The sequence below is a fragment of the Thalassophryne amazonica genome, chromosome 5 (assembly GCF_902500255.1).
Source record: "Thalassophryne amazonica chromosome 5, fThaAma1.1, whole genome shotgun sequence".
Taxonomy (NCBI): Eukaryota; Metazoa; Chordata; class Actinopteri; order Batrachoidiformes; family Batrachoididae; genus Thalassophryne; species Thalassophryne amazonica.
In genome coordinates, this window is record NC_047107.1 from 49,170,215 (window position 1) to 49,183,817 (window position 13,603).

General features: G+C 39.7%; 1 long non-coding RNA gene across 1 annotated transcript; it reads left to right on the plus strand.

The window, feature by feature from the left end:
- Positions 1-4,696: 4,696 nt before the first annotated feature.
- LOC117509780 lies at positions 4,697-8,555 on the plus strand. Its single transcript, XR_004560517.1, has 4 exons — positions 4,697-4,855; positions 5,251-5,436; positions 5,519-5,676; positions 8,207-8,555. It is a non-coding gene; the product is annotated as an uncharacterized LOC117509780 (long non-coding RNA).
- Positions 8,556-13,603: the final 5,048 nt, after the last annotated feature.

Below are 13,603 nucleotides of genomic sequence, written 5' to 3' on the forward strand. Positions count from 1 at the left end.
CACGTTTCAAAAATCCATCATGTCAAATAGTGCAGGGAAGGAGACAGGAAGAGCATTAATGGGGACACAGGCTGGACCAGAAAGCTGTAAGAGTGAGCTAAGCATTTTTTTTTTCTGACAGATGAACTCTATTCCAAATTCCATGAGGTTATATTTGTGTCAAAAGCAAAAACAAATCTGAGATAACAAAGGATGTGTGCAGAAAATTGTAAATTTTCACACACTGTAAATAAAATATGACTGAAACATTTATCTTAACATTCATTTCATTACAAGCCAAGATGATTACAGTGTTTTATTTCCACTAGTCTGAATCTTTCTTTCAGTGGTTAGTGCCAGAGGTGGGACAAAGTCACTGTTAAGTCATTCTCAAGTCATCAATCTGCAAGTCCCAACTCAAGTCTCAAGTCAGCTTGCAAACAATTGGTGGTCATGATGACTTGAGACTTGTCTTGGGACTTTGAGTTGGGACTTGCAGATTGATGACTTGAGAATGACTTAACAGTGACTTTGTCCCACATCTGGTTAGTGCGCTTGGTATCAGTGCGGAAGGTTCCCAGTTCAAACTCCACCCCTACCACATTTCTCCATGTAACGTGCAGTTGCGTCAGGAAGGGCATCCGGCGTAAAACCTGAACCAAAATCAACAAGCAATCCAACTTGGATCTGCTGTGGCGACCCCAAGTGAAAAGACGGGAGCATCCAAAGGGACTTACTAGTCTGAATCTCTTTCACATTCTGTTGTTTGGTGTACTGTCTCTTCTTTTGATTAAACTGACAGATTTTCAGTTACACTGGTAGTTCTTTCTGTGATGTGATATTTTTCCCAATTAACTGTAGATCTTTCCAAGGAATTTCATATCAGAAATGATTTGTCCATTTAGAAATGATTCTGACAGTGTTGATGGAGCACCACAGCAATACACCAGTCTTATTTTATATTTTATTGGGTTATTCTGCTAAACATTTAGAAAAACATGAACAGTTTGGACATTTTTGGCTAAAACAGGGGGGAGCACGCCTGTTTCCGTGGGTTTCCTCTAGGGGTTCCAACTTCAACCAACCTCAAAAGACGTGCAGGATAAGCAAACTAGAAACTCCACATTGGCCATAGGTGTGACTGAATTTGAATTAGACTCGCTGTCGTTCTTCTTGCCCAATGACCATCGAGATAGGCTTCAGCTCTTCTGTTACACTTAACATGAAAAAACTGGTTTAGAAAATGGATGGATGGTTAGTTTCAAAAACAGCCATCCCCCTCAATTTGCCACTTTCTTGAAATACAGTGAACAAAAACATAAACGCAACACTATTGTTTTTGCTCCCATTTTTCATGAGCTGAACTTAAACATCTAAAACATTTTCTATATACACAAAAGACCTATTTCTCTCAAATATTGTTCACAAATCTGTCTAAATCTGTGTTAGTGAGCACTTCTCCTTTGCCAAGATAATCCATCCCACCTCACAGGTCTGACATATCAAGATGCTGATATGCCAAAGAAGGACCAGAGGGAGCTTTTTTCTGCTCTCACCTATGTGCTTGCTCAGGGGGTAAGATTAGACCTTGGCCATGTTGTGATTTAGTGCTGTTGTATAACTAGGATTAAACTGACTGTACTCTTCTGATTTCAGAACTCTGAACCTGATGTCTCAGCTGCTCAGCAAACTTGCAAATCACTTTCTGTCTTAGGGTTACCATTAGGAAAAGGACCAGGTTAATTTTTTTTCTGAAATGAATAAAAAGTTTAGAAATCTGAACAATGCTTCAGCAATCAGACCACAGGCTTTGTGTACAGTGGCAGAATTCCGATATGGACCAGGTCAAATTCTGGAATTTGCACCTTCACATCACATACTGCTAACAATGTTTAATGCAAGGTTGTTTAAAAAGTGAACATGCCTTTTAAACTACTTTTTTAAGACATTGTGACACAGTAGTAATTTATTAGTATCCAGTTACCTACTAGTGACGTTTCAAGAATCATAAAGTCTATTTTGGGATAAAAGCAGGACGGTTACAGTTTTGGGGGCTTTTACCAGCAAACAAGCTTCCATTGAGTTTCCATTAGGCCCACACAAAATCAAATCTGACTAAGTAAATTGGTATTGTTGTAAATTTAAATAAAGTGATTCCTGTATTTTCTTTCTTAACACTTATATTTTATAACTTACTTAATTTCCCGAAAGTTTTCATTCTCAGGGATACTTTAGTAGGCCTACCGTCCCCATGATAGTCTAGTCCTGATTGACCGGTCGATCACACTTAGGTAAAGTTAGAAAGATATTCACAGATTCAAAGTTCACGGCTCAATAGATCTTAAGAGAAACGTTGTAGAAAGACAAACACCACTAGTTTCTAACCTCAGGAAGGTAGACAACGAGCTACAATCTTATTTTTATCCATATGAGCCGTCCTCTGAGCTGAAAAATTAACAATGATCTGAACGGGCAGCCGGCAGAGAAACAGAAGCTTAGGGACCGTCCACAAAGTTCATGGGAAAAAAAAAAGACCAGAAAATTATTGAATAAATCATTGGAATAAGGAGTGATATCACCAAATTCACTGCACACATCAGTGGGGTCCTGCTGATTATACTACAGAGCTCAGTTTGGAAAAATGCCATTATGAAAAACTTTGCAGAATTTTTTATTTTTTTTAATTTTTAATAACAACAACAGCCGTGTCCTGTTGATTATACTACAGCACTCAGTTTGGGAAACAGTAATTTTTAAAAATTTTGGAGAATTTTTGATTGTTTTATTTTCAATAGCATCAAAGTCATAAAGTGTAGTGACACAAAATTTATTGCACACAACAGTGGTGTCCTGCTGATTAAACTACAACACTCACTTTTGGGAAAAAGTCATTTTTCAAAAATTTTGGAGAATTTTTTATTGTTTAAATTTTCAATAGCGTCAAAGTCATAAAGTGTAGTGACACAAAATTTACTGCACACAACAGTGGTGTCCTGCTGATTACACTACAACACTCACTTTGGGAAAAAGTCATTTTCAAAAATTTTGGAGAATTTTTTATTGATTTTATTTTCAATAGCATCAAAGTCATAAGGTGTAGTGACACAAAATTCATTGCACACAACAGTGGTGTCCTGCCGATTATACTACAACACTCACTTTGGGAAAAAGTCGTTTTAAATTTAAACAACAAAACAATTCTCAAATTTTAAACAATAACATTTTTCCAAACTGAGTACTGTAGTATAACTAGCAGGACGCCACTGTTGTATGCAGTAAATTTTGTGTCACTACACTTTATGACTTTGATGCTATTGAAAATTTAAATAGTGAAAAATCACACCAAATTTTTTAAAATTACTTTTTTTCATAACTGAGTCCTGTAGTATAATCAGCAGAACACCACTGTTGTGTGCAGTAAATTTTGTGTCACTACAACTTATGCCTTTGATGCTATTGAAAATATAAACAATCAAAAATTCTCCAGTAATTTTTTAAAATTACTTTTCCCAAAGTGAGTGTTGTAGTATAATTGGCAGGACACCACTGTTGTGTGCAGTGAATTTTGTGTCACTACACTTTATGACTTTGATGCTATTGAAAATTTAAACAATAAAAAAAATTCTCCAAAATTTTTTAGAATGAGTTTTTCCAAAAGTGAGTGTTGTAGTATTATCAGCAGGACACCACTGTTGTGTGCAGTAAATTTTGTGTCACTACACCTTATTACTTAGATGCTATTGAAAATATAATCAATGAAAAATTCTCCAAATTTTTTTAAAATTACTTTTTTCCAAACTGAGTGTTGTAGTATAATCAACAGGACACGGCTGTTGTGTGCAGTGAATTTGGTGACACCACACCTTGTGACTTTGATGCTATTAAAAATAAAAAAAAAATAAAAAATTCTGCGAAGTTTTTCATAATGGCATTTTTCCAAACTGAGCTCTGTAGTATAATCAGCAGGACCCCACTGATGTGTGCAGTGAATTTGGTGATATCACTCCTTATTCCAATGATTTATTCAATAATTTTCTGGTGTCTTTGTTTTTTCCATGAACTTTGTGGACGGTCCCTAAGCTTCCGTTTCTCTGCCGGCTGCCCGTTCAGATCATTGTTATTTTTTCAGCTCAGAGGACGGCTCATATAGATAAAAATAAGATTGTAGCTCGTTGTCTACCTTCCTGAGGTTAGAAACTAGTGGTGTTTGTCTTTCTACAACGTTTCTCTTAAGATCTATTGAGCCGTGAACTTTGAATCTGTGAATATCTTTCTAACTTTACCTAAGTGTGATCGCATGGGGGAGGGGGGGAACTCCCACGTTTCATTCTATCTGCGCATGCGCAGGGTCAAGAGGTCGTGAGGAGCTACAGTGGAGAGCGACGCGAGCGTATAATGGCGGAGGAAAAAGATCCAAAACTTATCATTTTCATCCAGAGTGAGAGGAAGATTATTTTTTCGTTTATTCAAATGGCAAATCCATCTGCCATATCTGCAATGCAAACGTGGCATTACCGAAGAAAGGGAATTTGGAGCGGCATTTTAAGACGATCCACAAGAGCTACGATGCTAGCTTCCCGGCTAAAAGCCGGCTTGCAGCACAACAGGCCGTTTTCCCCGCGGACAAATACCACCAGTAAGGCTGCAACCACAGCTTCTTATCGTGCCAGCCGTGTTCTGGCAAAAAGAAAGAAATCATTAAAGGATGGTGAAATTGTGAAAGAAGCTTTCATGGAAGCTGCAGATGTGCTCTTTGCCGATTTTAAAAATCAGAAGGAGATCGTGTCTGCAGGATGTGCAGCTCTCAAAGTCTGTTGCACGACGATGCGAGTTAATGGCGGAGGATATTGATCGGCAACTGAGGAATGATATTGAGGTATGTGAGTGTTTTTCTCTGCAATTCGATGAATCCACTGATACTGTGGACGTGGCTCAGCTATGTGTTTTTATTAGAATGTTTTTTGACAACATGAATGTAAAAGAACTGCTGAGCATTTTACCTTTGAAAGGCCACACGAGAGGCACAGATATGTTTCAGGTTTTTATGGAATTTGTTAATAAGAGCCAGCTGCCCCTCTACAAACTCATTTCTATAACCGAGCTGCCAGCTCGATGCCATCTTAATAATGTATTAATACAAACAACCATGTCATCAAATTTCATTGCATGAGAGGCCTATTAACTGATCGAGTAGTTCTATATACGTGTTCCTGCTTTCAGCAGCATTGGAGCTGTTTCATGTATACTAAACTTGAAGCAACTTTGTAACAGATTGTACGCAGCAACGACTTGACAGACTGGAGTCAAAGGTGGACCACATACTACAACTACTGGTGAGGAATCAGGCTGCTGAAGAAGCTGACTGCATTGGAGATAATGCCAGCCAGACTTAAAACAACGGAGGAGCTGGACCAATTCAGCAAAATGCTGGAGGACCAGGAGTTTAGGAGGACAGTGGTAAATTATTTTGCAGAAGTGGTTATTTTCATAAAAGTTGCATATTGCCATTGCACACATACTTCTTTTTACTCTGTCATAGGTGAATCTGCTGAAACAGCTATCTGGATCAATGCTGAACTCCTTTGCCAGGACGATGCTCGGTGAAATTGGGATGTGGCGGTTGTGGGCTGGCGTCAGCCTCAAAGGATGGAAAGGGAAGAAAGCCCTGCAGCCTCTCACTCTCTAGAGTTTTGAAGAGTAAGTTATCAAGGTGTCTTGAGTGCATCGCTCTCAGGCGCTGTCGTCAGTCTGTTTCAAGCTGAAAACCTCCACATTTCAGGCTCTATTGATCCAGGACGTCGTGAGAGAACAGAAGTTTCAGAAATAGTCGGTTTCAGCATTTTATCCGGATATTCCACTGTTAAAGGAGATTTTTTTAATGAAAGACGTGCGGATGGGTCAGCGCGTCGGGACGCAGCCGGCGCGGGGAAAAATACCTCCATGTTGATAACCATTTGTAAAATCCAGGCGGCTTTTGATGGCTTTCAGTGGAATGAGTATATGAGAAATTGTTTAACAGCTGGACATGTTCCAACTTGTCCTTAAGGCTTCCAACAGAGGTGTTTTTCCTGTGGCGGAGCGTCGCAGCGGCTGCGAGCCGACGCTGCAATCCGTCCGCATGTCTTTCATTAAAAAAATCTCCTTTAACAGTGGAATATCCGGATAAAATGCTGAAACCGACTATTTCTGAAACTTCTGTTCTCTCACGACGTCCTGGATCAATAGAGCCTGAAATGTGGAGGTTTTCAGCTTGAAACAGACTGACGACGGCGCCTGAGAGCGCTGCGCGACGTCTCGCACCGTGGGAAGTCCTTAAAGCGACAGTATCACCTCAAAATCTCTCATCAGCCGTTAAATTTTCACAGAAAACCAGCTTAATTTTTCGAACCGTGTTCACTTCGATGTGTCTCACAGGTTTAGAAAAAAATTTGATCAAACAAAGTGCCAGTCTCTCAGCAACTTCTCAGGCAAAGGAATTCCGACGAGGGGCTGGACGACTCCTCCCACAAGGAGTGCTCACAGGCGTCACAGACAGGCGTGGAAAAACTCACACATGCGCACGAGGGTTCAAGCATGTCTGACGTAAAAACATATGAATGAAATCCATATAGTTTTTGAAAAAAATAATTTCCATCCGTAGTCTCCAGACATAAAATATAAAACACAGAGCATTTAACAAGCATAAAAACATTGATAATTTACAATATAATACACTGTCATATTTTAATATAACCCAGAGCCATATAAAGGAGGAGTTATCTGTTCCGGTCAAGATGGAGGTTAAAATGCTGTTGTCTCAATATAAAGTGCAGGAAAGTACTGAGGTAGAATTCAGTTGTAGGTATGTACAGGTACAGTCAGTTTTATTATAAGATGCTGAATTAAAGTGCTTTGTCGCGATAGTAAAGTGCTCGATACAGCTGCAGTATCTCTTTAAAGTGCTGGTGTGCATAAGCTTACCTATGTGTTGTTGTGTGCGTGTATATGAAAGTATATTGCTTTCGCATGTCTTTAACTCGTAATGATTACAGGTTTGGTTATCTTTCAGTTATGTTTTAAGCTGTGTCTTGAATAAAGCAAATGTGGGGTTGAACCTGATTGTTGTTGGCAGAGTATTCCATTTGCTATTGCCCCTAATAGAGAGTACATTTGGAGCAACGACAGTTTTTCAAAATTTGATCTCGCAATCACACCTAGCGGAGGATCTGGTGTTAATTTCATTGTTACTTTTCCTGTTAATATAGTTCCTCAGAGGGAGTGGGGCCAAATTGTGTAGGGACCTGTACACAGCACAACACATTTTAAATAGCATGAAATTCTCAAAACTTTAAAGCTTATATTTTTCTAAGATTGGACGGTGATGAGAAATCTTTTTTTTTTTTTTTTTTTTTTTTTTTTTTTTTTTTGGTCCAATATTTTTATGGCTTTTTTGTACAATTGTTCTACTGGTTTCAGTACAGTTGTTCCTGCAAAGGACCATGTTGTAATGCAATACTCTATATGTGACATGAAGTGTAAGTAAGATTTGGCCGCATCTATTGTAATAAACGGTCTTATCTGTTTAAAATTAGATTGTTTGAACTTTACAGTGTGATTTACCTTTTTGATATGTTTTTTGAATGTAAGATTTGGGTCTAATATCACTCAGAGATATTTGAATTGGTTCACAAGCACAGTTCTTCCCCTTCCAAGAAAACATGGGATCTGGCTAGCTTAATTGGTCTTTTGGTGAACATCATACATACAGTTTTTTGGTGTTCAGCAGAAGACAATTTTTATGTAGTCATTTGTGTATTTTACATAGTGCATTTGTGAGGTCTACAGATATTTTGTCACTCTTTCCCTGGGTAAAGATTACTGTGTCATCTGCATACATTTGCATATTTAGTTCAGAGCACACATCGGGGAGATAATTTCTATACAGAAATAATAATAGAGGGGCTAATATTGAGCCTTGTGGAAGACCAACATAACTAGGGAGATACGAGGATGTGGCACCATCCACAACAACACGCTGCTTTCTGTTCGAAAGATAGGATTGAAACCATTGAATAGTATCCTCTGAAAAATTTAAATATGAATTGTAAAAATTGAGATATTGAATTAAGGATTCTGCATATTAATACATGGACTGGTTGAGCGCCCTTGAACTTCACTGTGCTGAGGGGACTGGCACTATAGAAGTTATTGTATAGTATTTTTATGAATGGTTTTCTTTGTTTTTTAGGCAAAGAAGGAGGATGAAAGAATTGGTACTGGTGTTAATGCTGACTCAGATGCTGGGGTGGATGAAGCCATGGGCGACGATGTGGATGCCGATGCCATGGACCATTGTGTAGTGAATGATGACACCATGGATGGCAGTGCCATGAGTGATGATGCCACAATTAGTCATGGGTCAGATGAGAAGTGATTCATTTTATGCTGAGAACTTATGCCTCCCCCTCTGTAAGGTGCGGGGGAGACATGAAATAAGTGCCCAATTTTCCTTGCACAACTTTTTTCCTGGATGCCATGATCATCAACTCGACTGGACTGACGCTATGTTTGTTTTGATCCACCTTTGTGATTCACCCACCATTGTGGGAACAAATCAAAACCTGTGTTCACCACGGGGACACGTTCGGCACTATTCAGGATTATTTGAGTTTTGTTTTTTTTTTAACCGATGACGAACAATGCATAAAAAAAATCTGACCGATGCAACATCGGTCTAAACCGGTCTGGATCCGGGACTGATGTTGCTGCTTTAAAGGGTGGGCAGTGGAGACATCTTCAGTTTTTGTTTAACGTTGACCCTTCTAGTTCATTTTATACTGAGAACTTATCCATGGCTTAATGCTATTGTAACTGTAATAATACTGGATGATATCACCTGGCTTAGTACCTGAGAGATTGGAGTGTATTTTACCTGTTTCTATGACTGTATTATGTTTATTTATGTAAGGTAAATTATTCTATTGAAGTTTTATTGCACTGAAGTCACTGATTGACAAAAGAAATTTTGTTTTCTAGTGTATACAATTGCACAGTGAAAATAAAATCTTTGAACCTTAGTCATGGGTCACACATCGGATGAGAACTGATCCCTGGCTTAATGCTATTGTAATTGTAATAATACTGGAGGGCGGATGAGAACTAATCAAGTTACTGAGAACTTGTCCATGACTTAATGCATTGCTATTGTAATAATACTTCTAAAGTAATAAACTTGCAATTTACAGACTCATGCAGTGTTTACAGTGTTCCTTCGTGTTGGGGGACATTGCAACAACGTTGCAGCAGTGTTGTGTCACAACCTCCTGAGAACGTTCTAGGTTGGTTGGTTGGCAACGTTCTTGGCAACATCCCTGGAACATTCTGGAGAGTCTACAAATGAACGTTCCTACAACGTTGTGATGCAACGTTACTGCCACTTTGATGTAACGTTCAGGCAACGTTCCATTGTTAGCTGGGAACGGCGCCATCTGCGAATCTTAGTTAAATTATTCAAATGTTGAGTCATAGCTACGAAATAAAAATATATATGATCTATGGTTCAAGATAATCCAGGAAATATGTCAAGTGTTAATGGACATATTATAGAACCACACCTGACCACTCATCTCGACTGAAGTCACTGCCATATTGTCTCACCCATAACGGGCTGTGTTTTTTCCTCTGGTCCGCCCTCACGGACTTCAGCACATTGCTGTAAAGTGCGTGAGCACCAGTGCGTGAGCACCAGTGCGTGAGCACCAGTGCGTGAGCACCAGTGCGTGAGCACCAGTGCGTGAGCACCAGTGCGTGAGCACCGTCTCGTCTCACGCAGACATGTTGAAGGTTCTGTTCTGACATTAAACATGGGGATACACCCATATAGGAAAAGATATTGGGCCTCATGTATCAACGTGCGTACGGCGATATTTGAGCGTATATGGGGTGTACGCCAAAACGGCTGCGCTACGTGGCATTTATCATTGTGGTTGTTGGCGTACGCTGCGCTGAAAATATACAGCAGGTCGAGAGGTGGCGTAAATTATACACCAAAATGAACCAGCGCTGGAATCGACATGAAAATGATAACATGATAAACAGTGCCATCATACAAATCAATGCATATGTTTCATAACACCTTCCTGATTATACTACATAATAATCAATACAAATCCTGCTTTTGCGGGATTGTTGGTCTATTGAGCACAATCCGTGGCCACAGCGCTGACCACAAAAAAAGCGCTGCTCGCCTTTTTCTCCAGAGCCTGGAGCCAGAGCAGCGCTGAGCTTAACTTTATGTGGTGTAATCGTTTTAGACAATGGAATTGATAATTATAACTATAGTGTTGTCATTCCCTTCACCCGTACTGCAATCAGGTTGTGTCTCCATTCGTTTGTCACAATAAAATAAATACATTTTAAGAATAAAGAAATCCAAAAAATTAGACGTGTCTTATTAATTGAGCAAGCAAATATCCACATATCAAGAATTATTGACATGTGAAAAGAGAATACAGTGGTCCCGCTATAACACGGTTCACCATTCGCGGATTCTTTTAGTCCAATTTTGCATGCTTTTTTTACAGTGCATTGTGGTCTGCGTGTCTGTTTATAAGAATCTTCTCGCCCAGAATAAAAAACAGCATCAACAACTACTCATAACTGTTTTTGTCACTCGGAAACAGACACCTGCAGCCAGGTGTGAGTGGGAAAAGGCGCAGCGTCAGGACGCAGAGGCGCGATCTGTGAAATACTGGTCAGTCACTATTAATAATTTCTTGAGCGTTAAAATTAAATTTGTTAGTTCTAAAAGCCATCATAATTATTTATAGGAAAACATTCTATTTTTATTTCTCAAACAAATGTTTGGGCCTGAAAACAGGTTGGTCTTATTTTTCTAATAAGGTTTGAACTTTTGAGAGTGTTTACACGTGAGAGAAAAGTGAGAAAATGTTCATGCCTGATTGAGAAAGTGTATAAAGTGGTTTTACAGCTTTGAAACGTCTATAATTGTAAAAAAATAACGCTGACTACTCGCGGACTTCGCTTTTTGTGGACTATTTTTAGATTGTAACTCCCGCGATAAATGAGGGACCACTGTAACACTTTTTTGATTATATACTACAAAACAATTGATACGACAGCCGTTTTTGACCCTCTATTGGCACGCGTTGTGATTGGTGGAGTTCTTTTTCTTTGCCGTCTTCCTGGCTTCCATGTTGTAAACTGAGGGTGTGTCTGAAGCGGAGTCTGAATATTTATGGGCGTGTTTATTATAATTACGATTGTTTTCGCCTGCCGCATTTATCAAGGTCACGTCGGGCGCACGCCAGAAATGGGCAGGTGTGCACTGCTTGATACATGTCACAGCAGCTTTGGTGTACTTCAAATTTACACCGTAAATTTACGCCACAAGTGCGCAACTTTGATACATGAGGCCCAATATGTGTTGACGTATGCGTACAAATGTGGAATTCTTTTTGGAATCTTTGAAGACCTGTAGGAACCATCAGAAACCAGCAGGTGGCAGTGTTGTCCACCTCAGTGCCTCGTCCTTTTTTTTTACTGTGTGCTGTTCGCTGTGCTGTGACCAGGTAGTCTGATGGATAAGGAAAAAAGTACTTTTTGAATAGTTCACCAAAATTTGGTTCCTAGAAGATGTTTTGTTGCTCTTTTCGATTAAAATTTTGACACGTGATCTGTGCACTCGACCTTCAAATATGACGTTTTTTTTTTTTTTCAAAATGGCCACCCAAAATTCATGAATTTTCCAAATAATGCCTCAAGTCATGTGCAGATACATTTTCTAATAAGAAGGTTTTAAAGAGATGATCTGACTGATGCTTGAATCTTGTAAAGGGTGATCTCAAATGGAGGAAACATTTTATGAAGCAGTAGGCTACATTGAAACTAGATCATTTTACCTCATTTAGACACGTAGAGAATTGACTGTGTGCAAGATTTTTTTGTTGTTTTTCGACAAAAGGTTATCACAATTAACTATTTTGCATGCGTTGGCTTAGTAATGAGAATCTGTAATATTAGATGCTTTATTGTCACTATATTCAAGATACAGTGAGGTTGCAGGTCCCCTTCACAGTGAAACCTTCAACACGAATACACATAAAATAAAATAAAAAGTTGTATATACACATACCCTCAAATAAAAACAGCCTCATATACATGAAAAAAAACTAAAAGTGGCATGATAGTTAGCTACAGTGTGCAACGTTACTTGAGGTTTTGTTCAGAGTTTGTACGGCCTGTTTGATTTGGAGTTTAGTGATCTAGAGTGCCTGCTTGAGGGCCAAAGGTCAAAAAAGGAGTGGCCAGGGTGGGATTAGTCCTTGATTATGTTGTTTGCTCTGGATAGGAGTCAGCAATGACTTCCGATGAGAGGAGGGTGCAGCTGTTGATCTTTTGCAGCAACTTTATAGCTCTGCAGGGCTTTCTGTATCGGCAGCTGAACAGCCTGCATACCATGTTGTGAGGCAGCATGTCAGGCTGCTCTCTATGGCAGAGCGGTAGAAGGTGGACAGCAGCTTGACACCCAGGTTGGATTTCTTGAGGACTCACAGAAAGGGCAGGAGCTGCTGTGCCTTCCTCACAGCAGCCATAGTGTTTATCGAACAGGAGAGGTTGTCAGATATGTGTGTCCCCAGACATTTGAAACTGTGGACTATTTCCACATACTCTCCATTATGAGGATGGGCAGGTGGTCAGCTGTGCACTTCCTGAAGTCTAATATCAGTTCTTTCATTTGTTTGTTTTGTATGTTAACTGGTTGTTGACAGAGCACCCCTGGGACAATCTGTGGCCCTCGCCCCGGTATGCCACCTCATCCCCTCCTGAAATTATGCCAATTACTGTGGTATCATCAGAAAACTTAATTATGGAGCTGGAGAAGTGAATGGGTTTGCAGTCATAAGTGCACAGTGAGTACAGGAGTGGGCTCAGCTGCAGCCCTGTGGACAGCCAGTACCGAGGGGGATTGTGGAGGAGATAAATGGGTAGAGGTGGTACAAAGTCACCATCAAGTCATTCTCAAGTCAATCTGAAAGTCTGAAGTCAAGTCTCAAGTCATAATGACCACCAGTTGTTTGCAAGCTGACTTGAGAGTTGACTTGGGACTTGCAGATTGATGACTTGATAATGACTTGACAGTGACTTTGTCTGACCTCTGGAAAAGAGCCCAGCCTTACAGACTGGGGGCAGTGTGTGAGAAAGTCTACTGTTGTGTACTGCTCAGTTTAGGTTTGTAAGCTTGAAGAAATGATGAGGCCTCACTGGCACTGTGACACATTTATTTACAGGCAAATCCAAAATAACAGCCGCCTTATCTTTTAGCTCTCCTTCTACTCTGCGTCTGACTGCGCATGAGTCAGAGCCTTTTATAGCACCTAGCACCACTGCAGGAAACCTTAGAGTGAACAATTTCAGATCAAGGGCATTTCTTTCTACTCAACAAAAATATAAACGCAACACTTTTGGTTTTGCTCCCATTTTGTATGAGATGAACTCAAAGATCTAAAACTTTTTCCATATACACAATATCACCATTTCCCTCAAATATTGTTCACAAACCAGTCTAAATCTGTGATACTGAGCACTTCTCCTTTGCTGAGATAATCCATCCCACCTCACAGGT